The 27306-nt window shown below is 37.6% G+C and overlaps 1 long non-coding RNA gene across 1 annotated transcript; it reads right to left on the bottom strand.

The window, feature by feature from the left end:
• Nucleotides 1-2665: 2665 nt before the first annotated feature.
• Nucleotides 2666-25485, bottom strand: LOC126412355 (uncharacterized). Its single transcript, XR_007575277.1, has 3 exons — nucleotides 25123-25485; nucleotides 12000-12187; nucleotides 2666-3021 (listed from the first exon to the last, which is right to left on the bottom strand). It is a non-coding gene; the product is annotated as an uncharacterized LOC126412355 (long non-coding RNA).
• Between the last annotated feature and the right edge of the window lie 1821 nt (nucleotides 25486-27306).

The raw sequence follows: 27306 nt of genomic DNA, 5'->3' as shown, positions 1-27306 counted from the left end.
AAGCACTTATAGCTGAAGAGAGTTCGTAAAATAATCATTCCTGTACCATCTGCATCCCACAGCTCACAGCAATTCAAGTGTCCTCCTTTCTTTACACTTATTCGATATAATGCACCTAAAAGAGCTGTTATCTCTGGTTTTGTGGTGTCTCTGCAGTCTCGTTGTCTTGAATATTGAACTTCAGCTCTTTTACTATTCTGGATGTCGGTTTGTATTTTACACAATGTTGTCAATCATCCCATGAGTAATAAATACGTAAAATGCATCAGTTTCTTTTTCTGTAATTTCAGGACTTGCTTTTGAACCTGGCAAAACTTTTAGGATGTTCTTGGCCTTGGTTTTAGAAGAAGAAGGAAGTGGTTCACTTATCCAAATAATTCCTTTATCTTTTCCTATGTAAAATTGGTAATCATCTGTTTGTTGTCTTCCCTCTTCAACCAGATGGTCATCTGTTTCCTCTGTTGATCGTTCAGAGTCACTGCTGTGGTTTTATTCTTCAATAACGTCCTCTCCCGACTCAGATTCACATGAATCTGACAATTCTTGTAATTCTTCTTCTGACAATTCTCACAATACTTTCTCATAGCCTTCAGGATGTACAATTAGACGGTGCCTGTCAAATGCCTTCTTTTCCTCCATTTCCACACTTTTATGAGACCTAATAAAACACATGTTTTTATAAAAGTAATATATTGTAGCAAATCAGTATCCAAGATTGTATTAAGTAATTAAAATTGCATATGGGAAATATGATTCGATTCGAATATTCATTATACGAGGTCCTATCCAAAATTTTTGGGACTGGTGCTGCCATCTGTTGAAAACCTTACCTTTGGACTAATGGTCACCATCACCCTTGAAGTAGTTCCCATCCACATGTACACACCGGTCCCAGTGCTTCTGCCACTGGTCAAACGTTTTCTGGAAGTCCTGTTCTTTGAGGGTGTCTATCACCGCCAGCAATGCTTCTTGAATCCTCTCTAGAGTGTCGAACCGACGGCCTTTCAACCTGAGTTTCAGTTTTGGGAATAGCACGAAGTCGCAAGGTGCCAAGTCTGGTGAATATGGTGGGTCGGGTACAACTGCTATGCTGTTTTTTGCCAAAAAGGTCCTGGTGAGCAAGGACGTGTAACGGCGCGTTGTCGTGTTGCAGCAGCCAGTTCCCTGTATGGGTAGTTACTCCTTTAAATGCACTACTGAGCTTCATAAAATGCATTAAGAATTTATGTATTGCTTCACAGGTTTCTGAAACCAGTTCACGAAATGGTTCACTAAGGGGTGTGAGTATTACACTACACGCTTGAGTAGTTTTCACCTGTCGCTAAAAATCTTAGCATTACCATGAGATGATATTGAGCAAAAATGGCATTTCTTAAGTTAGTATCTTGTTTGCAAATACCAGGAGCTACTTTTCTAAGTAAAAATTGAAATGTTTGTTCATCTGTTATCAAATAATTTTCATAATACTTTATATGTCTTCGCTGTGTAGTTCAGTGCACATTACATTAAATGCTGCTGCACAGGTGATTAACTGTTCGACATTCATTCCCAAGGAACTATGATGAAAACTTTTATGATAGTATAGTAGTTCCAGTGAAGTAGCTTGGTCAAAGTTTGACAATGTCTCTGACATAGATTTTTGTCAATGCAGGGTTGTTGGAATATTATGATGTATTCAGAAAAAAACAAGAGAAACTGTGTAAGAGAGTAGGCTAAAGCTGAAGCCTCATCAACCTTTCCTCATCAAACCGTATAGTACTTCTTTTTCAAAAAGTAAAGCAATACAAAGGAGGATGCAAACATTGGGAAGTTGGGGATAAGACAGCTGAGCAGTTGCAAATGCAAAAATCCACCTGCTATTAGCTCAAAGAAAGTGTTAATATAGGTCTAATGAAGAAGTAGCACTATGATGTAGCACTATGATGTAACCTTGCTGATTCTGATTTGGTAACAGATTGGGTCTGATAGTCATGAATAGAGGAGATGAAGAATCTTTGCCATCTAATGATAATGCTGATATTCATAATAACACTAATAAAGATATTGTTGATATTGATGTTTATTACGATGTCGTCATCAACAGCATGATTTGTGTAGAAATTAAGGAAGAGTCAACAGATTTTGCCAGCAGATATTAAAAGGGGACTGAACACAGAAATATTGTTTTGGTGAAGGAGGTGGGGAAAACAAGGATCACAATTTCCTGAGGAAAATTTGGTGTAACTGTTGTTGCACTGAGAAAAACAACTGATTTCAGGTTACAATGGAGAAAGTTTGTGAGAGAGAAAATTCTGATTGGTGGGAGAAGATAAAGACTGGGCTACAAGATAGAAAGGAGTCTGTGGGTAATAGCTTTTATGTCACTATGGTTTGTGAGAGTAAGGTAGTACCTGGTAATGCTATTAGTATTTTACAGAGGGGGAGAGACTTATAAAAAAAGACAACAGACAAAATATGAATTTTAAAAAATTGAAAATGATCTTTTGTACATAGGAGTGATGGGACAGAATGTGACATACTGAGAAGCCCATATATTTATGTTCAAACTGATGGTTGGGAGGAGGGGTAATTGCTTAGTAGAGAGAGGTAGTACAATCTGTGTGGGATCCTGCCCACTCATCTCGTATAGGGAGCCTAAAGAATGCTATACAACAATTCAAGCAAATCACATTAATAGTATTTATTACGAATAAGAAGATTGACAATACTTAACTTCAAATTTACAATGGTGTCGCAAGCAATGAGCACATGCAAACAATCAAAGTCCTTTACTGTATACAAGGTCCATGTAAGCAATTGATATGGATCACACATCACTGCCATCATAGTGATCTCCTAGTACTGTGCAAATATGGTCCGCCAAGGCTGGCAGGAGCGGCGCTTATATTTCCTTCGGCTAGAGGGTGCTCCTGTCCTTGTCAGCGGGCTATTGGCTGATGATGTCTCACCGCCTTCTTAGCTATTGTGATCTTCGTCTTTGCGTCAGCACTTGTCGATATGCCAGAACAATCTCTAGGATACCTGAAAAGTAGACTTTGTTGAAATGACAGTGATGGAAACCAAAATATGAGGAACCACAGGGAGGTACAGCAAAGTTAAGAACAGATATGCACTATTATCATTAATTTTTGGAGGCATAAAATATTCACAAGGTTGTTTAGTAATACCAGATTTAAGTGAAAACATTATCTTGGGAATTGATAGAGTGTGAAGACTGAGTATGTTTTAATTTCACTTATAATGAATTCTGATTTAATTGATGTAAACATACAGTAAATGAAGCAGGCAAAATGAATACAAATGGCTCAAAAATTAGATCAACAGGGAGTGCAAAATAGTTAAGCAGAGATGGCTAGAGGACAAATGTAAGGATGTAGAGGCATATATCACTAGGTGTAAGATAGATACTGCCTACAGGAAGATTAAAGAGACATATGGAGAAAATAGAACCACTTGTATGAATATCAAGAGCTCAGATGAAAAACCAGTTCCAAGCAAAGAAGAAAAAGCAAAAAGATGGAACGAGTATACAAAGGGTCTATACAATGGCGATGTACTGGAGGGCAATATTATGGAAATGTGAAGAGGACATAGATGAAGATGAAATGGAAGATATGATACGGCGTGAGGAGTTTGACAGAGCACTGAAAGACCTGAGTCGAAACAAGGCCCCGGGAGTAGACAACATTCCATTAGAACAGCTGATGGCCTTGGGACAGCCAGCCATGACAAAACTCTACAATCTGCTGAGCAAGATGTATCAGACAAGTGAAATACCCTCAGACTTCAAGACGAATATAATAATCCCAGTCCCAAAGAAAACAGGTGTTGACAGGTGTGAAAATTACTAAACTATCAGTTTAATAAGTTACAGCTGCAAAATACTAACACAAATTCTTTAGAGACGAGTAGAAAAACTGGTAGAAGCCGACCTTGGGGAAGCTCAGTTTGGATTCCGTACAAATGTTGGAAAACTTGAGGCAATACTGACCCTACAACTTATCTTAGAAGATAGAGTAAGAAAAGACAAACCTACATTTCTATCATTTGTAGACTTAAAGAAACCTTTTGACAATGTCGACTGGAATACTTTCTCTCAGATTCTGAAGGTGGCAGGGGTCAAATACAGGAAATGAAAGGCTGTTTACAGTTTGTACAGAAACCAGGTGACAGTTATAAGAGTCGACAGGCATGAAAGGGAAGCAGTGGTTGGGAAGGGAGTGAGACAGTGTTGTAACCTATCCCCGATGTTATTCAATCTGTATATTGAGCAAGCAATAAAGCAAAAAAAAAAAGAAAAATTTGGAATTGGAACTAAAATCCATGAGAAGAAATAAGGACATTGTAATTCTGTCAGATACAGCAAAGGACCTGGAAGAGCAGTTGAACAGAATGGACAGTGTCCTGAAAGGCGGATATAACATGATCCCCACCAAAAGCAAAACGAGGATAATGGAATGTAGTTGAATTAAATCAGGTGATGCTGAGGGAATTAGTTTAGGAAATGAGACACTTGAAGTAGTAGATGAGTTTTGCTATTTAGGGGGAAAAATAACTAATGATGGTCAAAGTAGAGAGGATATAAATGTAGGCTGGCAATGGCAAGGAAAGTGTTTCTGAAGAAGAGAAATTTGTTAACATCGAGTATAGATTTAAGTGTCAGGAAGACTTTTCTGAAAGTATCTGAATGGAGTGTAGCCATGTATGGAAGTGAAACGTGGATGATAAATACTTTAGACAAGAAGAGAATAGAGGCTTTTGAAATGTGGTGGTACAGAAGAATGCTGAAGATTAGATGGATAGATCATGTAAGTAATGAGGAGGTACTGAACAGAATTAGGGAGAAGAGGAATTTGTGGAACAATTTGACTAGAAGAAAGGATCGGTTAGTAGGACATGTTCTGAGGCATCAAGGGATTACCAGTTTAGTATTGGAGGGCAGCGTGGAGGGTAAAAATTGTAGAGGGAGACCAGAAGCTTGCACAGGATAGAGTAGCATGGAGAGCTGCACCAAACCAGTCTCTGGACTGAAGAACACAACAACATAATGAATTAATATTTACAGATTCCACAAGCAGAATTTCTTCAAAGACAAAAATGATTATTCAAAATTATGCAATTAGTAATATGCTGTGCAGGGGAGTGATGTATACTAATGAAACGAGATTTTTTGATGATTGTTATTATTCTGCTGGGGATGAGTTATTTGATGAACAGTATAACAGTATGGTGGAGGCAATGTTATTATTCTGCTGGGGATGAGTTATTTGATGAACAGTATAACAGTATGGTGGAGGCAAACAAGAAGAGACAGAAAGTTTTATCTCAGAGCAGCAAACAGAACTAAGGATATTGGATTATTACGACATGTAACAATTCTCCTGCTTTTGTTCCAAATAAAGATGGAGGTGAAAGGCTAGTTCTTCATTCTAGACATCTTAATAAATTTTTATTGAGAGATATAAGGCATCCTGAGGATACTGACAAATTATTACTCAAGTCTGAGCATATTAGATTCATGACTAGTTTGGATCTCACTTCTGGGTTTCACCAAATTCCAAATTAGCATGGTGCAAGGAAATATACTGCTTTCTTGTATCGAGGGTACATGTTATCAATATTGCGTAGTACCTTTTGAACTAAATTTATCTGTTTCTGAATTAATTCATGCTTTGGACTTTGTTTTGGGGAAAGACTGGCTAATTAAATTATTTATGTCAGTGATATTTTAATTACATGGAAAAATTAGAAGGAACATTTTGGGTTGTTAGGGGGAAGTTTGTGAAAAATTAAGGGAAGGAGGTATGTCTTTCAAATTTGTAAAATTTGCTGTGATACAACCTAAATTCGCAGAACAAAGCATCTCTGAGGATAGAATTTTCTACTGTGTGTTTGTAATGCTACATTTGTTCTCAAGTTTGTAAATCCAAAACCAGTTTAGATAGCCTCAACTAAAAACACTTCAAAAGGAGCAAGCCTCTATTTCCAAAATGCTTAAATACCTGAAGCCATCGTATCAGTCAGTGGAACACAATTCACATCAAAAACCCTCATAGAGGGAGAGAGAGGAGATAAATCACATACTAATTTCTGTATATCATCCTTCAAGAACTTACAGTAGAAAAAAGGATCCAAATTTTGTTTGACAGAAAACAAGCCAATCTTTTAACTGAGTTTATTGAGTATCCACCATATAGCGGAGATGCTGAGTCACAGATAGCAGATACGCACAACAAAAAGACTGTCAAAAATATAGCTTTCAGCCAGTAAGGCCTTCATCAAAATTACACACACACACACACACACACACACACACACACACACACACAAATGCAACTCACACACACACAACTGCAGCGTGGCCTCAGTTGCCTGAGACTGCAGTCATGTGTATGTCAGTTGCGTTTGCATGTGTGTGTACACGTGTGTTGGTCGTCTAATTTTGATGAAGGCCTTACTGGCCGAAAGCTATATTTTTGACAGTCTTTTTTTTATGCCTACCTGCAACTCAGCATCTTCGCTATATGGTGAGTAGCAACTTTTCACAATATGTTACATTCCATCCTGGATGTTCCATTGTTTGATTTATTGAGTATCCTGCATATGAAAGTATCAAATCACAAGACAGATAAGATTTGTTACAAAAAACATGGAGAAAGAAACAGAGTTTAGAAGGCAGAGCCATGGTAAGAAAATAAAAATGATACAATTCAAAGTAGGTGATTTGTTTTGGTTAAAACACATAAAAGATCAAAAATCTATTAGTGATCAACTGAAAAAAATTCCTTGACACTTATATTAGGACCTTTGGAGTGCTTGAGAATTCAATCCGAATGCTTATACATTACTGTATCCTAACGCAAAAACGCTTGTGGGTTCAAGGAATACTACTGACTTAAACTTTAGAAACAGGTATCCGATGTGTCAAGTGATAAATGGTGTTGCTTTGTGTGAAACGTATGATTTCTGGTGGAAAAAGTTTCAATTTGAATCTGTTAATTGCATTAGGGGAAAAATAACCAGTCTGTGGAAATGCAGGTATGTTTATTTCTGTTGAAGTAGTTACACAGTTTTGATTTGACTGTGGATTTATGGTGAGGGCTTGGAGATAATGGTGTTAGATTATTTTTATATTTTCACATCCTGTTGTCTTATTGAATTATATACTGAGGCAATGCACTTAAAGTGAATAAAGTATTTATTTAACAGACATGAGGATAAGAATTTGTGAAAAACAGATAACAGCACATCTCACAAAAGCTTCTTTGAAGATCTAGGCATTCTTACACTCACTTCCCAGTAGAATTCCCCTTAAAAGAAGATTTAGCTGAACTGTGATTTTCCAAATGACAACAAACATAAAGTAATTGTGACATAGACTATTCCTCCTTGCCTAGAGGGAGCAGGATTATACATTCTGACACAAACATCTTCAACAAGTTCCCGTCTGACAAATCAAAACATATTAAAATAAACTATACTTCAATACATTAGATGTACTTTTTATTCTAGCTGATCCTCCAGGATGTAGAAAATATCAGTGAAGAAAGACTACATGATAAATATTTATTTACAATGAAAAAAAAGATGTGCTAAAGTACCTTCCACAGATCCCAAGTGAAATGATCATCATAGGTGTAGAATTGGTGAAAAAAATTGAAACATGTGTAATTATTACCAAATTGAAAAATCATTTTACAACACTTATTTACAGTGTTCACTTCTTTACTGCACTGAATCTATGCAGAAGTCAAATTTCACAAATACTTGCATTACCTGATATTACTTCTCTCTCTCTCTCTCTCTCTCTCTCTCTCTCTCTCTCTCTCTCTCTCTCACACACACACACACACACACACACACACACAGAGAGAGCTTTCGCAACAAACTGTTGCCTCATCAGGAAAGAGGGAAGGAGAGGGGAAGACGAAAGGAAGTGGGTTTTAAGGGAGAGGGTAAGGAGTCATTCCAATCCCGGGAGCGGAAAGACTTACCTTAGGGGGAAAAAAGGACAGGTATACACTAGCACACACGCACATATCCATCCACACATACAGACACAAGCAGACATATTTAAAGACAAAGAGTTTGGGCAGAGATGTCAGTCGAGGCAGAAGTGTAGAGGTAAAGAAGTTGTTGAAAGACAGGTGAGGTATGAGTGGCGGCAACTTGAAATTAGCGGAGGTTGAGGCCTGGCGGATGACGAGAAGAGAGGATATACTGAAGGGCAAGTTCCCATCTCCGGAGTTCGGATAGGTTGGTGTTGGTGGGAAGTATCCAGATAACCCGGACAGTGTAACACTGTGCCAAGATGTGCTGGCTGTGCACCAAGGCATGTTTAGCCACAGGGTGATCCTCATTACCAACAAACACTGTCTGCCTGTGTCCATTCATGCGAATGGACAGTTTGTTGCTGGTCATTCCCACATAGAATGCATCACAGTGTAGGCAGGTCAGTTGGTAAATCACGTGGGTGCTTTCACACGTGGCTCTGCCTTTGATTGTGTACACCTTCCGGGTTACAGGACTGGAGTAGGTGGTGGTGGGAGGGTGCATGGGACAGGTTTTGCATCGGGAGCGGTTACAAGGATAGGAGCCAGAGGGTAGGGAAGGTGGTTTGGGGATTTCATAGGGATGAACTAACAGGTTACGAAGGTTAGGTGGACGGCGGAAAGACACTCTTGGCGGAGTGGGGAGGATTTCATGAAGGATGGATCTCATTTCAGGGCAGGATTTGAGGAAGTCATATCCCTGCTGGAGAGCCACATTCAGAGTCTGGTCCAGTCCCGGAAAGTATCCTGTCACAAGTGGGGCACTTTTGTGGTTCTTCTGTGGGGGATTCTGGGTTTGAGGGGACGAGGAAGTGGCTCTGGTTATTTGCTTCTGTACCAGATCGGGAGGGTAGTTGCGGGATGCGAAAGCTGTTTTCAGGTTGTTGGTGTAATGATTCAGGGATTCCGGACTGGAGCAGATTCGTTTGCCACGAAGACTTAGGCTGTAGGGAAGGGACCATTTGATGTGGAATGGGTGGCAGCTGTCATAATGGAGGTACTGCTGCTTGTTGGTGGGTTTGATGTGGACGGATGTGTGAAGTTGGCCATTGGACAGGTGGAGGTCAACGTCAAGGAAAGTGGCATGGGATTTGGAGTAGGACCAGGTGAATCTGATGGAACCAAAGGAGTTGAGGTTGGAGAGGAAATTCTGGAGTTCTTCTTCACTGTGAGTCCAGATCATGAAGATGTCATCAACATATATATATATATATATATATATATATATATATATATATATATATATATATATATATATATAAATGACAAATTTCACTAAGGTGTGTGTTTATATATTAATATAATGCACCTCTGCAGCATGTTCTTGAGTTCCCACCGCAAATAATTAATTTTTTGGAACCAGAAAACTTTAACTTGGCTTGATGACTTACTGCAAAAAATAATTGCATACAACATTATGGAATGAAAGAAGGCACAGTATGCCAACTTTTTATTTTTATATCCCCTGTCTGACAACATTCATATTGCAAATACAGGCTTGTTCGCTTCAGCATTTCTGGTAGTTGGTTAAATTCTAAAATCTGTCTTATTATCTATATTCAAGGATTGAAAGTTCCTGTTACACAAATGGCAACTAGTGGTGTCTTGCAAGCAAGCTGCTGTTGCTACAGAAGTAGGTTACAAGTTTCTTTGAGAAATACCATTAGATTCATATAAATTCTGAATTGCTGGGAGGAGATAAACAGCAGGTATTTAATACAACTGAGGAACTAGCCGTTCCCCCTGTCCCCCACCCTCCCTCTTGCAGCAGGCATATATTTAGTTGGTACAAGTGCAAATAGTATACAGGAGTATGGTGACAGTGTGTTGTCAGTAGAGTTTACGAGTTATGTTTCTACAATTTTATCACAGTGTACCTTGACTTTCTCTGTATCACTGACAGTTCTCCTTCTTGTTGTGATCTATGGAACATATAAAGGAGACTGAATGGATATAGCAAGAGGTGCTAGAAGACACAGCAAATACTACACACACCAAAAAAGTTTTGCATCACCTCGGTTCCCAGAACTCCTAAAAACAGACGGTGACTGTGGATATTGTATCACAGACACAGTCCCTTTGACTGTATAGAGATGTCACTAAACTCGCACAAAGATGTAAACACGCATGAGCAGCACCTATTAGATGGAGGGGATCCGACAGCTGATCAGTTCCAGTCATTCCACCAGGAAGGAGGTACACGGCTGTTGTCTGTAGTTCAACCATGCCTGGATGGTCAATTCTGCAGTTCAACTGCATCCGTATTGTTACTTTGTGCCAGGAAGGGCTCTCAACAAGGGAAGTGTCCAGGCGTCTCGGAGTGAACCAAAGCAATGTTTGGACATGGAGGAGATACAGAGAGACGGGAACTGTCGATGAGATGCCTCGCTCAGGCTGCCAAAGGGATACTACTGCAGTGGATGACTTCAGATTATGGGTTGGAGGAACCCTGACAGCAATGTCACCATGTTCAATAATGCTTTTCGTGCAGCCACAGGATGTCATGTTACAACTCTAACTGTGTGCAATAGACTGCATGCCCCCATCATGCACATCTTGTGAATGACTTCCTTCAGGATAATGACATCGCTCAAACAGAGTGGCCAGCATGTTCTCCAGACATGAACCTTAGTGAACATGCCTCAGTTAGAATGAAAAGGGCTGTTTATGGATGACGTGACCCACCAACAACTCTGAGGGATCTATGCCGAATAGCCATTGAGGAGTGGGACAATCTGGACCAACAGTGCCTTGATGAACTCGTGGATAGTATGTCATGGTGAATACAGGCATGCATCAATGCAAGAAGACATGCCACTGGGTATTAGAGGTACCAATGTGTACAGTAATCTGGACCACCACCTTTGAAAGTCTTGCTGTATGGTGGTACAACATGCAATGTGTGGTTTTAATGAGCAATAAAAAGAGCGGAAATGATGTTTATGTTGATTTTCTGAACAGGTTCCGGAACTCTCGGAACCGAGGTGATGCAAAACTTTTTTTTGATGTGTGTGTATATGAGTACAGAAATTATCCGATGGGAGTGCAAAGGACCCAAATAACATTCATATGGATGAAAATAGGCGAAAGTGCCAAGCAGAGACTGTGATAGGACTCTGGCAGAATGACAGGTCAATGAGGTATCGCAATAGCATACACAAAAATTAAGCTGACTGGCCGAATGTTTGCATGTGCAAAATGTCATGATATCTCAATGGAAATCAGACATTACAAGATAATTGAGAACAAGTTGAGCCCATCACACTGTGTAAGTATTGTGACTTACCGAACGAAAGCGCTGGCAGGTCGAAAGACACACAAACAAACACAAACACACACACAAAATTCAAGCTTTCGCAACAAACTGTTGCCTCATCAGGAAAGAGGGAAGGAGAGGGAAAGACGAAAGGATGTGGGTTTTAAGGGAGAGTGTAAGGAGTCATTCCAATCCCGGGAGCGGAAAGACTTACCTTAGGGGGAAAAAAGGACAGGTATACACTCGCACACACACACACATATCCATCCACACATATACAGACACAAGCAGACATCTCACAAGCAGACATATTTAAAGACAAAGAGTTTGGGCAGAGATCTATCCTGATGAGGCAACAGTTTGTTGCGAAAGCTTGAATTTTGTGTGTCTGTTTGTGTTTGTTTGTGTGTCTTTCGACCTGCCAGCGCTTTCGTTCGGTAAGTCACATCATCTTTGTTTTTAGATACATTTTTCCCACGTGGAATGTTTCCCTCTATTAAATTGATATTTGTAAGTATTGAGTAATACAAACTGGCTTGATCACGTAAAATCAATATTAGGGCAGATAAATGGAAGTCTTTGATTTGCTGGACAGTTTATGGGAAAGTACAACGCATCTATAAAGGAAATCACATACAAGAGGCAACTTCTGACCAACTGTAGAGTATTGTTTAAATGTTTGATGTCCTTACCAAGCATACATGACTCTCCCCTATTTCTTGATAGTACAAAATGTGCTGCCCTTCTTTGAACAGTCTCAATGTACTCCATTAATCCTATCTGGTAAGGATCCCACACCACACAGCGGTACTCCAAAAGAGGACAGGTAAGTGTAGTGTAGGTAGTCTCTTTAGTAGATATGTTGCATCTCCTAAGTATTCTGCCAATAAAACACAGTCAATGGAAACAGAAAGATCAAAGTGTATATACACACAGAATATATAGTATGTTTTTATGAGGATAGTTCAGATGGTTGGCCCTTTCCTTGCTGGAGGAGTGATTGCAGCATTTGCCTGAAATGTCATACATCACTTGTACAGTAATTATTTTTGAGAAAAAATGCTTAAAATATGAAACAGATTTCAAATTACCCGTAACAGCCATGACAAAAATAACTGAAAATTGCAATTGACCTCACTGTCAAGATCTGTTCAAAAATTGTGTATATTAAATACACCCCATAAACACATTTAACAAACAAATAATGAACATCAAAAGGACTTAAATCTACCAGGAAAAAAATAAACAAAAAAACCTCAAAATGGTATTTTCTACTAGGAAATAAAATTGTACAATAAATTGCCTAGGATTACCACTGCAAGCATATTTTACAAAGGCTGTTAAAAAGTGTAGTATTTTAAGCAATACGTTCTACACTTGGGTCATTCCACTGGAAAGATTGGGGTTAAGTTTACTGCTGAAAAGTCATCTAGATCAGATTAGATGTACTTTTATTTCAATTGATCCATAGTGAGGTCTTCCAGGATGTAGAACATGAGAGAAAAACAATAATACATGACAAATATTTATGACTAAAACAAATAAGCTAATTTACTTTCCACAGGTCCCATGTGGAATGATCATTAATTTTTTAACACTATATGAAAGGATCATTTTACAACACTCATTTACTAAGATTGCACTAATGTGTTGAATTTAAAATTTTTTATTTTTTATTTATAAGGTAATGAACATATAATATACCTACTACAATACTTATTTACAATTAACACATTATTGCACTGAAATGGTGCAGAAGTTAGATTTTACTACACACACACACACACACACACACACACACACACAAATATATTGGTTCTACTGAGAAAATCCTTTAGGCTTCTCTTAAACTGAATTTCATTTTATAGCAAAGCAGGAATCACATTGCCTATCCTCACTGAAAGAAGCACTCAGGCCAACAGAGTGAATAGTGATTGGAGATTTTTCTGAGAATTATTCATTCTTTCTACAAGATGCAGCACAAGGATATCACTAGCAGCAACCCAGGCCACAGTGCATCCTTTTGTTGTGTATCTACCAAAATCAGGGTCAGCATCAGCAACTGTAAAGACCATGTGCACAATACGTGATCATCTTAGTCACGTAACAGCTGCAGTACATTATCAGAAACCCAATAATCTCCATATAAAAAATACAATGCAAAGCTTAGGAAAAGTTCACTATTTTTCACATGGAGCATCATCTCCATATAAATCCTGAAAAAATCGCACACTACATTCTGAGAACTTTGGAACTGAGGCTGAGTGGCATTTCTTTACCATTTGTCATAGGAAGAGAGCACGTGATGTGAAAACTGATCCATATTGTACTTTTGCCACAACACATGCTTGCCAATGACAGGCCATATTCATGCAGCCAATCACACGAGGCATGTGTTTCGAAGTCTGAAGCCAGCAGCCATATTACAATTTTAAAGAACGCGTAAACAACTGGCTGTATAGTGATAAAATAATCAGACTGATAAGTCTGTTACTATTATAATTTTGACATAGTAGTCAATACATGTGTAGCTTCTTGCAGTAATATTTTGTACAGCAGATGGAGGATAAAAGGAAAGGAATATATCTCCACGTGTGTGTACGTAGAATGTATGTTTGCCTTTGTACGGTATGTAAGCATATATACTACATTACCATCTGTCTTACCTGACATATCATCAGTATTTACATAGTTAATGTATATTTTAAGGGGTTTAACAAATCTAGTATTAACAGACATAGATTAATGATGCATTTTAATCAACAGCCGCCTTATTGCTAATTATGTTATTGTCCTAAATCTTAATTGTTATTATATTTCAGGCTTCTAAATGAATGAAAGTACAAAAAAAGTCCCTTTATTTATTCCAAAGTACTAATAGAAATAGGCCTAATTATTCAGTATGGGCTATACAGTAATGAGTTGCATTTAGGACTTATTTTATAAATCTGTTACTAGTTTTGAGGAGCTTTAGCTTCTTTTAGAGATGATGTGCTCATTATAGAAGAATATGGAGGCAGATAGATATTCTCTTCCTTCAGTTTACCAACAGACTATCCTATCATTATGTTTAGTGGTTTCTGCAAACTTGTCTGATGGTAGGATATACATGTAACAGCTCTCTTCTGTCATTAAAAAAAAAAAAATGATTCTGCTGAATTTTCTTAAATAAGTATTCTGTATTTTAGATGTGGGTGTAAGGTGTGAAAAAGTGTATCAAATTTTCATGACACTTCGAGACACGAAGTGATATGTGATTTATTTGTCTCATACATACAATTTACAAACTTTGTAATCTGTCATGTACAGGATAATTGTCAACTTTAAAGTGAAACATAATGGTTTATAAAAACAAAATTTCTTTTACATTATTATATATACCTCATTGTATTTTAGTTAAAACAGTTTGTTTCACATACACATTTAATAATAAGGGAAAAAAATGACAGTACTTCAATACAACACTGCAACATTATTTGTAGATTTTTATTGTGCAGAATTCCCTTTAGTTCAAAATGTCACGCTATCCTCCATGGATTCTTCAAATAGTGTAATTTCTCCACTAAAATGTTATGGAGTAATCTTTTTAGAAAGCTGAGCTCTTTGTTTAATATGTTCCTACCGTTTGGATTATTACATAATGTTAGCCTCGTATGCTGTTGTATCTGGGCATACAGTACTAACCTTCACAATAATGGGGCACATAGAAAGGAATGGGGATAGCTGAGCCACATTTTCGTTGTTTATTATTTTAATTTTTCTGCCACTTTCTTAAACAAAACTGAAACTGTCATGACAAACGTCGCATTTTTCCCATTAAGTTATGTATTTAAAAACATGAACTGGAAAATATGTAACCACGAAGAAATTGTTTACAAAAATGTTTTGCAACATGGCTCAAGGCTCCCTATAGTGTGTATACTTAAGCCAGGTAGTGGGGATACTTAAGCTGGAAAATAATACACTTAAACCATCATCTGGTTCTCAAAACACTTTCTTCTATGACTTATAATCATATGTTAATAACTATACTGTTAAAAACTTAGTCTTTCAAAAACTATTATGCAAGTGAAACTAGTCTGTTGAAGGATCATTTCTACCTGATCTTCATCAACAAAAGTGGTGTCTTCAACCAGAGATCTTTTAAACTTAATAGTATGCAGTATTTCTTGCAAAATTAACTTTCAGTCCTTTGTCTCCTACACTAATAACTTTTCCAAACAACAGCTTAACATATTTTATCCCCTCTAATTTTGGCAACAACCAATCATTGATGCTTGGCTTCTTGCCCACAACTATATCTTACTGTCACATTGTGCCATGGTGAGTTTGAGCTTGTTGTTGAATAATTGCCAGATTTTATTTCGGATGATTCTGATGAAGTCTCTATTTTGTATTCCTTTGGGAGGCACTGTGCTTTGACTTTTTTTTCTGTTTTTGTGATGGCCAAAGCTTTTTCATTGAATCTTCATTTGTTTTTATTTTTTCTGCTCTTTCCAGAAGAGACTTCTTAATTTGTAGCTTTTCCTGGAGTAGAAGCTAAAACTGACGATTTAGCTCTTGTCCTACCACCTGTGATGAAACAATGCACCGACTCGCTGAGTGCTCTCGGAATATCATCAATGTAGCACTTAAGGTGACAACAGGTGTAAGTTCACCCACACCAATGTCAACTTGCTCTGTATCTTTTGGATTATCTGAAGCAGCCCTAGTACTTTCTGCAGGACATATGATTCTGTCGGTGCTCTTTCAGTTATGTATTATCTCAGAAAACCAGTAAAAATATTTTCACTCTAGAAAATACCACTAACTTCAAAGCCTTTGCAAATATTCACACTCGCAAAAGCTAGTGGATAAACGTATCTATGAACAAGTGATACTACTAAATAATTTGTAATTGCCTGAAAGATTTTACAAACACATTTTTGTAGCAACAATATAATAGAGGGAAACATTCCACGTGGGAAAAAAATATATATAAAAACAAAGATGAGGTGACTTACCGAACGAAAGCGCTGGCAGGTCGATAGACACACAAACAAACACAAACATACACACAAAATTCAAGCTTTCGCAACAAACTGTTGCCTCATCAGGAAAGAGGGAAGGAGAGGGGAAGACGAAAGGAAGTGGGGATAATATGTCTGCTTGTGTCTGTATGTGTGGATGGATATGTGCGTGAGTGCGAGACATATAATATGTCTGCTTGTGTCTGTATGTGTGGATGGATATGTGCGTGAGTGCGAGTGTATACCTGTCCTTTTTTCCCCCTAAGGTAAGTCTTTCCGCTCCCGGGATTGGAATGACTCCTTACCCTCTCCCTTAAAACCCACTTCCTTTCGTCTTCCCCTCTCCTTCCCTCTTTCCTGATGAGGCAACAGTTTGTTGCGAAAGCTTGAATTTTGTGTGTATGTTTGTGTTTGTTTGTGTGTCTATCGACCTGCCAGCGCTTTCGTTCGGTAAGTCACCTCATCTTTGTTTTTATATATATTTTTGTAGCAACAGTTTTTTATAAAACTGTTTATGTGTGAAAATTTCTTGTACACAAAATGTACCTATGAATGTAATTTTAGCATAGGGATAGTTGAGCCATGGCTCAACAATCCCCAACCTGTGTGTCACAAGTATCCCTATCTTCACCATTTCATTCAGCTGGTTGATGTAGCTTATGTATGCAACTATTCAAACTGTTATAGAACAAAAATAAGGTTCAACCTGGAATGATTCCACCCATTAAGTTTCTTTTGCTTAAACATAAAAATGGCATCAAACAAAAATTGGAAACCATTTACATAATTAATTACTGCAGAGACATCAGATACAGTAAACAGACAGCACAACTTCTATCTTGCTCCATGACAACTGATATTTTTTCTCTTGTAAAATACTAGTGAAAACAAAATGGTGATACAATCCATGCAAAAATAAATTGACCCACAGATGAGAAAATATGAGTGGCGCAGATATTCCACATGCTCAACTATCCCCACTCTTCCCTAGTTCTTGCCCACCTAATAAGGTACTTCATATTTTTAAATTTTGAAAAAAAAAAAAAAAAAGAAAGAAATTACTGTTTCTCATGGAGTCTTCTATCAGATTTAACAAATGTTTTAAATTTTTTAGCTAAACTTTAACTGAAAAATTTAAGTCTTTGTCACAGTTGTGGGTTTTCATAGTGAACGTCATATTTTCAGGTTCATGATCATACAAACACATCAGTTTCTCTTTAAAACGTATGATGTGGGTAGAAGTCAACAACAGCGATGAAATTTTTTTAATGTTTTTAGGGTGAGCGTAAAGACCCCCCCCCCCCCCCTCCCCACTAGTAATACACATTACTGAAAATGTGATGGCACTGGTAGGGTTAAATAATTTGTCACCAACTTCATATTTGAAACCTTTTCCTGAGTCAGGCTTTTACAGATATACTGATAAGTCTGTTGTAGAAATTTTTGAGTTATTCTTTAATGATGACCTCATACAATTTCTAGTTGACGAGTCAAACAACTACGTCCTTTTTAAGGACTTTCCAAATCACGACATAACCTGTCAAGAAATTAGATGTTTCCTTGCCATCCTCTTTTTATAGTAGTTATAACTCTCTCCCAAATAAGAGTTTATACTGGGATCCAAATTTGGACACAAGAAACAAATTTTTATGCAATACTATGAGAAGAATACTAACAAAGAGATAGAGGGGCTGGGCAGTACTTACCTCAGCTCAGTAAAGACGACAGATACACAAAATAGAACAAAAAATTTACGTATTCTAGCTTTCGGAACTTTGTTCCTTCGTCAGGAAGGAGACAGGGGGAAAAAAGGGGAAGAATGGAAAGTGGATTCAGTTACAACCCAGGTTATGAAGCAACAGGGGACAGGTAAACAGGGAGGGTAGCAAAGATGGAGGCATGGATGTCAGAGGGAAGTCAACAATATTCTACTGTAAGTACAGTAGAGTACAGTAGATGGTGATATGATATATTTATGTGCTAACACATTCCCTCATTGAGGTTATGTAGCAATGACATCTATGTGCTGGCAAAGCTGAAAACTGAAAGCCAGTCAGATACTGAACTCAGATCTTTGGTTCTGAGCAGTGATGCACTTGCCATTGAACTACTGGTCACACCATGGATGGCCCACAATTCCCCGTTAAACCAGATTCTTCTTATATATTTATCCCCACATCCTTGTGAGGCTCTCACAGTATTATGAGAATAGCACTTTGGGGAGGATACATGGCAGAGAACTGCATACACGTTTTATATGATGATATTGTTAGCCCAAAAACTTTTATTTTTTGAAGCAAAATTTTTTTTTCCCTTCAAACATGGGCTACCTTCGAATTTCCCCAATAAATTTATTAATTTAAATTTAATGAAAGAAATCTTACTGTGTTGGAAAAGTTTACGGGTATTCTTTTGGGACTTTTGTTTACAGGTCAAATATCAAAGTTCTGGCCCTGAATTATTTCTTTTTCTTTGCTTATTGCTGGGGGCTGCAAAGGACTGAATTTACCAGTATTTTTCCTCTTATATACTGCAACGAGAAATACAGGTATAAAAATGAGATTATAGAAATTATGTATTATTTTCGGCAGTTTCTTATTCATTTTTTCCAGTCTTCTTCTGGTGACTTATCTGCAAAATCTGCGAAGATACTATAAATTTTTGACAGCAATTCATCTGTTATTTTGCTCAAACAATTTGAAGTGAGAGGTAACTCTTCCACACTTTCTTCTGTTTCTGGTACGATTGAAAAATGTGTTCTGTCATTTTTGACAGCATTCATGACTTTAAGAAATGCCAGTTGTTGTTCCACACAAAGCTTTCAGCTGTCCTACAGGAGGTTCTTCATTTCTGGCTATTAGATAATAGAGCCTTCATAGCCTGTTGATATTAATAGCTTCAATGAATTTTTCTGAAGGTGAAATAATACTTGCCCAAGCTATGTATTTACGTTTTTCTCTGTTTCCTTCTAAATGCGTGCAAATGAGGACAGCCATGTTAATAACATATTGATGACGGTTTTGATTCTCACTTGGAAAAACCAAAAAGTTTTCCGCTATGTTGTTAATTTTGTTTATTACATCTTGCTTAGGTACTTTTACTGGTCTGTTGGAAACTCTTTGCCTTTGCTTATTATTGGCTGCATCAAACAATCTTCTCTCAAAATAAAGTTAAATTTCATTGTTATGAAATCAAACAGCTGTACAACATTAAAAGATCTCACTATTTCAAATATTTTGTCCATTATAAATTTCCTCAGTGTCCCAGAAAAATTATTTGTGTGGTTGCCTTGCACAACTAGGCCTTTGTGGTATGACAGACCCACACTTTCTGCCTTCTCCAATATTTTTCCAAGTACTGTGAGTAATTAGGAAAGTTTTCTATTGTATGACTCCTTGTTACATAACAATAATTTTTTGTGGCTCTCTCTTCTGTTGGGGCAAACATGATATTTTTAAAATCTTGAGAGAATGTGTACTGCTTTTCTTGAGGTATGCTGTCCTTACTGTTTGATAGCCACCTCCAAACAGTTTCGAGTACATAAAAGATTCACAGCAGAACTTCAGATGAAGGAAAGGAGCTGTGAATAGCATCTTGATATGCTTGTGAATCATTTGTTAATAAAATGTTTGGGTCATAGATATGTCCACCAAACAGATTTTCATCTACAATCTCTTTCAGAAGCTGAAAGCCAATTTCTATAACATCACAACTTTCAGATGAAGTGATTACTGTCCCAAGGGGTATGCCCCCACACTCACTGTGTGTGAGACTTACAAATAGTTTACTGCCAGTTTGCTCTAAACTGCAAGTTAAGTCCATAAATGCCATTTGTGATGATGTTTTTAAAAACTTATGTACTCATTTTTCTAAGTGTCAGTAAATGCTGAAAAAGAATATTAAATAATCAAAACTGGCTTAATAGCTATCGAAATAGCAATATATGAAAAGTGCTCCTTACCATATTACATAGTAATAGTAATCTCGGCTGACCATTTTAGCACACATACTTCCCATTTTAGCATTATATTAATCTATATGTTGTAACAACAGTTCTTTTGCCTCACTGTTAAAATTTACTAGGCCATAGTCTTTTTTAAATACACTTCGTTACAAATGAAACTATATCTGTAGTCTGGGCACTGACCCCTACAACTTGTCCATCACATCACTTGATGGTTTTCTTAAGCTTAAGAATGAAGCACTTCATAAAATGTAGTTGTGATTTAATGTTAAACGTATTTCACATGTCATTTTAGGGGTCAATGGAAGTGTCTGATTGCACCTTTCTGCTTTGACCGGCAACGTAATGGTGTTGTGGTGTGACACATCACTACACCGCAGTGTTTTTGAGTGGGTTGTGTTGGCAGATGTCTTAATGCTGTATTTGATGGTGCTCTCTAGTGGTGGATGTTGCCGTGCAGAGTTTAACATGTGGTATTTGGTTCATTTGAGTTTTGGTTCTCAATGTGCTAATATGGTTTTGAGTCTGGGTAGTTGGCATGGTAATGTGGTTGTGGAAGTGTTTTCTTTGTTGTCAGTCAGTTATTAAGGATTTTTTTTTATTCATTTATGTGATTGGCACTTTTGTAAGGTCTGATTAGTTTGGTGTTTGTTGTGCAGAAAGAAATCTATTTTTGTTTGTTTGTTAGAAATATGACAGATAAGTTCAAGAGTATATCATTACATTCTGCTGTGGTTGACGATATGATATCCGTTATAGTTTCTGTGGTTTCAGTTCAAATTGGTGAATATGTTAGGTGCCACATCTGCTGGCACAACATGAGGTTGACAAAATTTCAAATAACTTCCGGGAATTCAGCCAGGTAACACTTTCAGCGACCACCGATATTTCGGCGGTCACTGAAAGTGTTACCTGATTGAATTCCCGGAAGTTATTTGAAAGTTGTATATGCCAGGAGAAACTCAGGTCTCAGGTTGACAAAAGTTCTGGTGGACGGGGCCAGGGTCATGTATATGCGGCGTTGTCGGTGCGACAATATCTGATTTTCGCTATGACGTGGTACCTGCTTCTAGAAATCTACATTGGCCATACGGAAGATTGTCTTGTGTACATAATATTTTTGTTATTGGTTCTCTATTAGCTTTTGTGTGCAAGAGGCTGGTTTGAGAAAGAGAACTGTTTTAGATTGATTCTCTTTCTGTGTTTTTTTTTTTTTTTTTTTTTTTTTTTTTTTTTTTTTTTTATTTTTTTATGTTAAGTATAAGGGGAAGTTGGGTGGGCTGGGGTTTGTTGTTGAAATTGATGAATCACAATTTGGTAAGAAGGAGTGTGGGAGGGGCAGTTCTTGGGATGGTTTGTGGATGCAGGGGGCTGTTATTTAAGGGGGGGGGGGGGGGTGCTGATAGTGTTTTTATGGTTTGGCAGGGTCATAGTAAGAGGAAAGTTGTGGGGCTGATTGAGGAATATATTGAGGTGGTAGTGTTGTTATGTCTTGTGCATTTTTGTCTTATCCACGTTTGGGGAAGAGAGGTTATGAACATTTATTAGTTAACCATAGTATTTGGTTTAAGGATTATGAGACTGTGGCTTGTACTAATATGATAGATGGGTTGCGGGGGGGGGGGGGGGGCAGTTAAATCAACTATAGGGAGGGGAAAGATGTGCTCTTCCACCCTGCAATATTGAGAAGTTTTTGTGTGTTTTTTTTTCACGGGTGTGGGGAGGATGTATAGGCCAAGGGTGACGAGTTGAGGGGGTTGGGTGCGTGTTTTGAGGGAGTGGGGGAGGGGGGGGGGTTTAATGGGGCAGGTTATGGGTCGGGAGCGGGGTGGATGTTTAGAGATTATATTGGTCAGGACTAGTTTGCTGCAGTTTTTGTGAAGTGTGATTTTTCTTTGCTGATTGTGTTTTTGGCGGTGACATAGGGTGGGTTGGGGTTGGTTTATGGGTGGGAGATTGTGAGTGTGTTAGATTTGTGTGTGTGGGGGGGAGGAGGGGGGGGGGCACGCACATGGGTGTGTGGTGGCCAATCTAGTGGTATTGACAGAGGCTTTTGTTGGTAAGTAATTTTTGTTTTGGTTTTATTCTATAGTAAGTTTGACGTTTTGTCTGTTGTATATTTATGGTATGTCACTTGTGTTTTAACTAATGTAGGGAATATGGAGGTATTTGGGTTTTTGTGTTGTTCAGGTTTTGGTTCCACTTTTCAGATTTATAGATGTTGATTTTTGGGTTTCAATATTTGTGGTTCAGCTATATAGGTAAAGGGAAATTTCTAATTCCACTTTTCAGAGTTGTAGGTGTTGGTCTTTGATATCAACAGCTGCAGCTGAGCTATATAGCTCAAGGGAAAAGTCAAATTCCTGTTGGTTTTGTGGCTACAACTAATTTTTTTTAATATGATTTGTTTTGGGACGGTTGGGTGTTTTGTAATGTTATATGTTTAGCTTGTCACCACCCTAAACCACCAATTTCCTGCAGGTGTCCCACTTAGTTTCATTTTATTTTTGGAGTGAGATGTTCTTCTGTTATTCTTATTTTTCTACACGTTTGTTGGTATGTGTATGTAGTAACATCATCATTGCAATTTTGTATATGCTGGAAGTAGGCGTTCTTGCTGTACTGATGATGATATTGGTCAAATGGGTGGAATCGGACACTTCCATAAAGCCCATTTCAGGTAAGAAATCATCTTTACACTTAAGTTTCTCTCTATATCTTGTATATCTTGTTTTCACAGCATATATAATGACTGTCAACTTTGAAGGACTGTTTGTATATTTGGTTACTTTATGTACAGCAGGATCATGTATGCATTTAGTCAGTATTGTGCTGACAGTATAGATGCTGCTTAAAAACGATGTTCTGTCCTGATGCAGGATGAACTGATTTAATGCTGCATGTACTTTTTGTGAGATATTGAAACCTGAGTACCCATTGTCTAAAACCATGCTCATTTTTAGCAGTTACATAGAACTTTACTTCCTCCAGTTTCACATCTCGCCACATCCTAAATGAATGTTTTCTTGATGGCGGAACTGCCTGTTGAACAGCAGTCTACTGACAACGGTAGTTCTTAAATCAATGAGAAAGTTGGAGAATAAAGCGAACCTAACAAAGACAAAAACGCGGGAGAACTTCAAAGCAAGCACGCTAATTGCCTCACGCAATTGGCTACATCATTCTGGCCTGCCATTGATTGCCTGTGTGTTGTGGCAGAAATATGGTAAGTATCAGTTTTCACACCTGTTGTGGACTGTCAACAGAAGAATTTTCATTGTAAGGGATAAAGGGGATTGAGTTCGTCTACAAATAATCAGAAGACACTGAAAACAATAATGCAGTGTAACTAAGTGATAGGTCTGCTCAGTGCAAAATTCCAAACAGCAGACAGTACGACCACTTTGTACCTGCTGGAAAGGATGTATCAAACTTAATCCTACGAGAAATATGATCAGAGTTATCTTGCACACAATGTAAAGGCGCAACAGCCTTCAGTACAGTACTGAGTAGTATCATTGCAGATCATCGGGCAGTCTTTTTACATTATTGGTGTCTACGACTCTCAAGTGATACCATGCCTCTGTTGTGGACGGTTCTGTACCGAATGATGTTTCAGCAAAATACAGAGATCAACCCAAGCCAGCTAAAGCTTGCTTTTTAACGAATGAAGTCAGCAGGGTGAAATTCGGGGACATTTAAAACCAAACTGAAATACTCCAGATGTTTAACAGCTTTCAGCGCTTCAAGTGAGGGAAGGCACCAACCTTTAATGCTTCTATGTGACTGACTACTCAGAAACTGACTAATATGTTCAGAGTGTTACAAATATTATTTCTACTAATTCAGGTTGAATATGTTACCAAATAATGTCTCTCTTGGGTAAAATTCTGTGGCACTTGCAATATTGTACTTTTCGACCTTGCCGAGACAATTTTGGAATTTTCAAAATCTAAGAAGTCGGCATATGGATTCAAGTAGTGCAGACAAATTTGTAAATTTGTTCATTAAATTCGGCTTCACAACCTTTCTATACACAACAAATATTTCATTACTGTCAGTCACACGCGAGATAAAAAAATATTGCAAACCCACCAAAGTGCGATAACATATTCAGCAATTTGTGTATAACTTCCATCCATAAACCACTGCAACACATTTGTCTCCTACAAGAAGAAGAAGAAAATGGCCATTGTAATGGGGGGGGGGGGGGGTGCTAGCTCAGCATCACAGGGTTTCATATTTCAGTACCAGAGAAGTAAACTTGTTTTAGTGCAGGTATTAATTTTACCAAATTTCATTAAAATCTCCTTAATCACAATGCAATCAACTTCAACTAAACTCTGACGTTTTCCAATGGAATGACCCATAATGAATAAATACAAAAATAACACAGAATAGAAATTTGGTGAAGAAATGCAACACAAACAAATAAGAAAAAAATCTGCTATTTCACAACACACTTCCATGCTATAATTCTGCTTTTACAATGTTACCTCAAAGCTCTGCAATGGATAAAACTAACATCTTATTATCTTTCTGAACTAACATCCTACTCTTTATGGAGTGATGTTGATTCAGTTTTTTCAAGTGGCAAACGGGAAAATCCAATGCAATGCCTGTGCTCACTAAATCAAAATCATTACAGATGCCTTGAAGTCAGCTGATAGTAACTGCACAGTGCGCAATTAGTATTGAGAAATGAATGAACGGTATATCACTAGCTTCTTACACTGTGTAATAACATATTCTCAAGAAGGCATAAAACACGTAATTATCAATATGTAATGCGGCAGGTTGCCCCTTTTACGAAAATTTTGAATAATGGTAGCAATGAACTACCTTTTCATCACATCAAACGCTGGACGTTCTTCTAACGACAACGCTCACTGTAGTGTTAAAAAGTCTGTTTTCAGCAAGCAGTTCAGTCTGTCATGTAGTCAAACGACAGTTTCGATAGTGAAATTAATAATTTAGAAAACCTGCTGATTAGGACTGATGCTTTTGTAAATCGTTTGTCGGCGTTGGGACTCATAAATTATTCAGCATTCGCCTACACCTTCGGCATCGAATTCATGGCACTCCGTTACGAATAGATTTAATTCACAATATTATACAGATTCTCATTCGATTATCTATTCACCAGACGTGAAAAGAACAAACATTATTGCTATAACATAACAGATCAGTCGTCGCCAACCTACAGCAAAGTGCTTCATCTAATATACAGAAATCAAACCTACATCATTGTGTACATCGAAAAACATCAAAATCGAAATAAGTCGAATGACCGAAAACTGAGTGGAGGAGATAGACATTGTTGAAGAGATACAATTTTACGATTTTGTATGGAGATTGAAAGTTATTATGTTTACACACGATCTTTGTGCCTTAAATACATGGAAATACGATGTTTATATAATGCTGTATTTAAATCATCCTTCTTATTGTCAGTGTTACGTGTAGTCTCCTTTATTTATGTTCTTTTGGCCCTGTGACGCGAAGATACCGAACAAGTCAATAAAAACAATATAAAATAAAATACAGAATATATATTTCATACACGCGATTGCTATAAGCTGACTGGTAATTTTACATTGTTAAATTCCACTTCATTTGGATAGGAATTCATTTACAGAAGAAAAACTGTGGTCCATCAGAAATGACTTCAGTTTTTTTTAACCTGGAAACTTTACTTGTGTTTATGAAATCTTCATAATGCAGAAGAAAGATGTTATTACTTGCTCTTCAAATAAGGCACACTGTAAACCTCTGTTCTGTGAAGAAGAAAAAAATGATGACTAAAAAACTTGTATCTACAGGTGTATTATGTTTTAATTTATAGAAATAAGAAGTTATCCGTTGCAAAATCCAGAGAAAATATACACTGCTACAACACAAGAGACAGTAGAGGCATTTATTATACTCCATACTACGGACTATCAAAATCACTTAATAACTATGAACTCATGGGGCGTAAAGTGTTTAATAAGCTTCCACAAGCTTTATAAGATGTCTCAGGGCAAGCTTTCAAATGATCACTGCAAGACTTGTTAGCAGTTAGTTGCTCAGCAATTGTATAACACAGGGTGGTCCATTGATAGTGACCGGGCCAAATATCTCACGAAATAAGCATCAAACGAAAAAACTACAAATTACGAAACTCGTCTACCTTGAAGGGGGAAACCAGATGGCGCTATGGTTGGCCCGCTAGATGGCGCTGCCATAGGTCGAACGGATATCAACTGCGTTATTTTTAAATAGGAACCCCCATTTTTTATTACATATTCGTGTAGTATGTAAAGAAATATGAATATTTTAGTTGGACCACTTTTTTCGCTTTGTGATAGATTCGTGAGACATTTGGCCTGCTCACAATCAATGGACCACCCTGTGTAAAGGTATTTGTCAACTGTAGCATGGTACTCAAATCTTAATAAGTAGCTAATGGTCTCTTTTAAATTATTAGTTGTATTGTACTATGTTTGCGACATGGTGTACTATGTACTGTAATGGCTTAGTGATAAAAGTATCATTATTATTATTATTATTATTATTATTATTATATTTCTTGAACAGCTTGATGATTATACGAAGCTGATTGTACAATTATGTTCCACTATGAAGAACACTTTCCTAATTGGCAGATGTTATGGCATGGGAGACATACTTCATGCATCTCCTCTATGATACGATGGATGTTAAGCCTAACATAGGTATCTTGCTGGTTCTGCCGCTTTCATCTGCTTCACAACAGCTTTCCAGAACAACACACTTTCTGTCTGCCTGCTCTGTTGGCTGTACAGCACTGTGTTTACAATTATGGGCTCTACCTATTGTGCCTGCTGATCCAGAACTATGTTTTGCAATACTGAAAAACATCTTCGCCCATCAGCACACTTTTGAAGACCATGAACAATTTACAATAGCTATCAGCACTGTGGACCAGCGTGTGACATCATTAGCGTCAGACATTATTTTACAATAACTGCAGCAACAAGTCTACCTCACTCTCAAGATGGCTCT

The sequence above is a fragment of the Schistocerca serialis genome, chromosome 7 (assembly GCF_023864345.2).
Source record: "Schistocerca serialis cubense isolate TAMUIC-IGC-003099 chromosome 7, iqSchSeri2.2, whole genome shotgun sequence".
Lineage (NCBI taxonomy): Eukaryota > Metazoa > Arthropoda > Insecta > Orthoptera > Acrididae > Schistocerca > Schistocerca serialis.
Note: the sequence above shows the minus strand (reverse complement) of the source record. Positions and strands in the feature narration are given on the sequence as shown.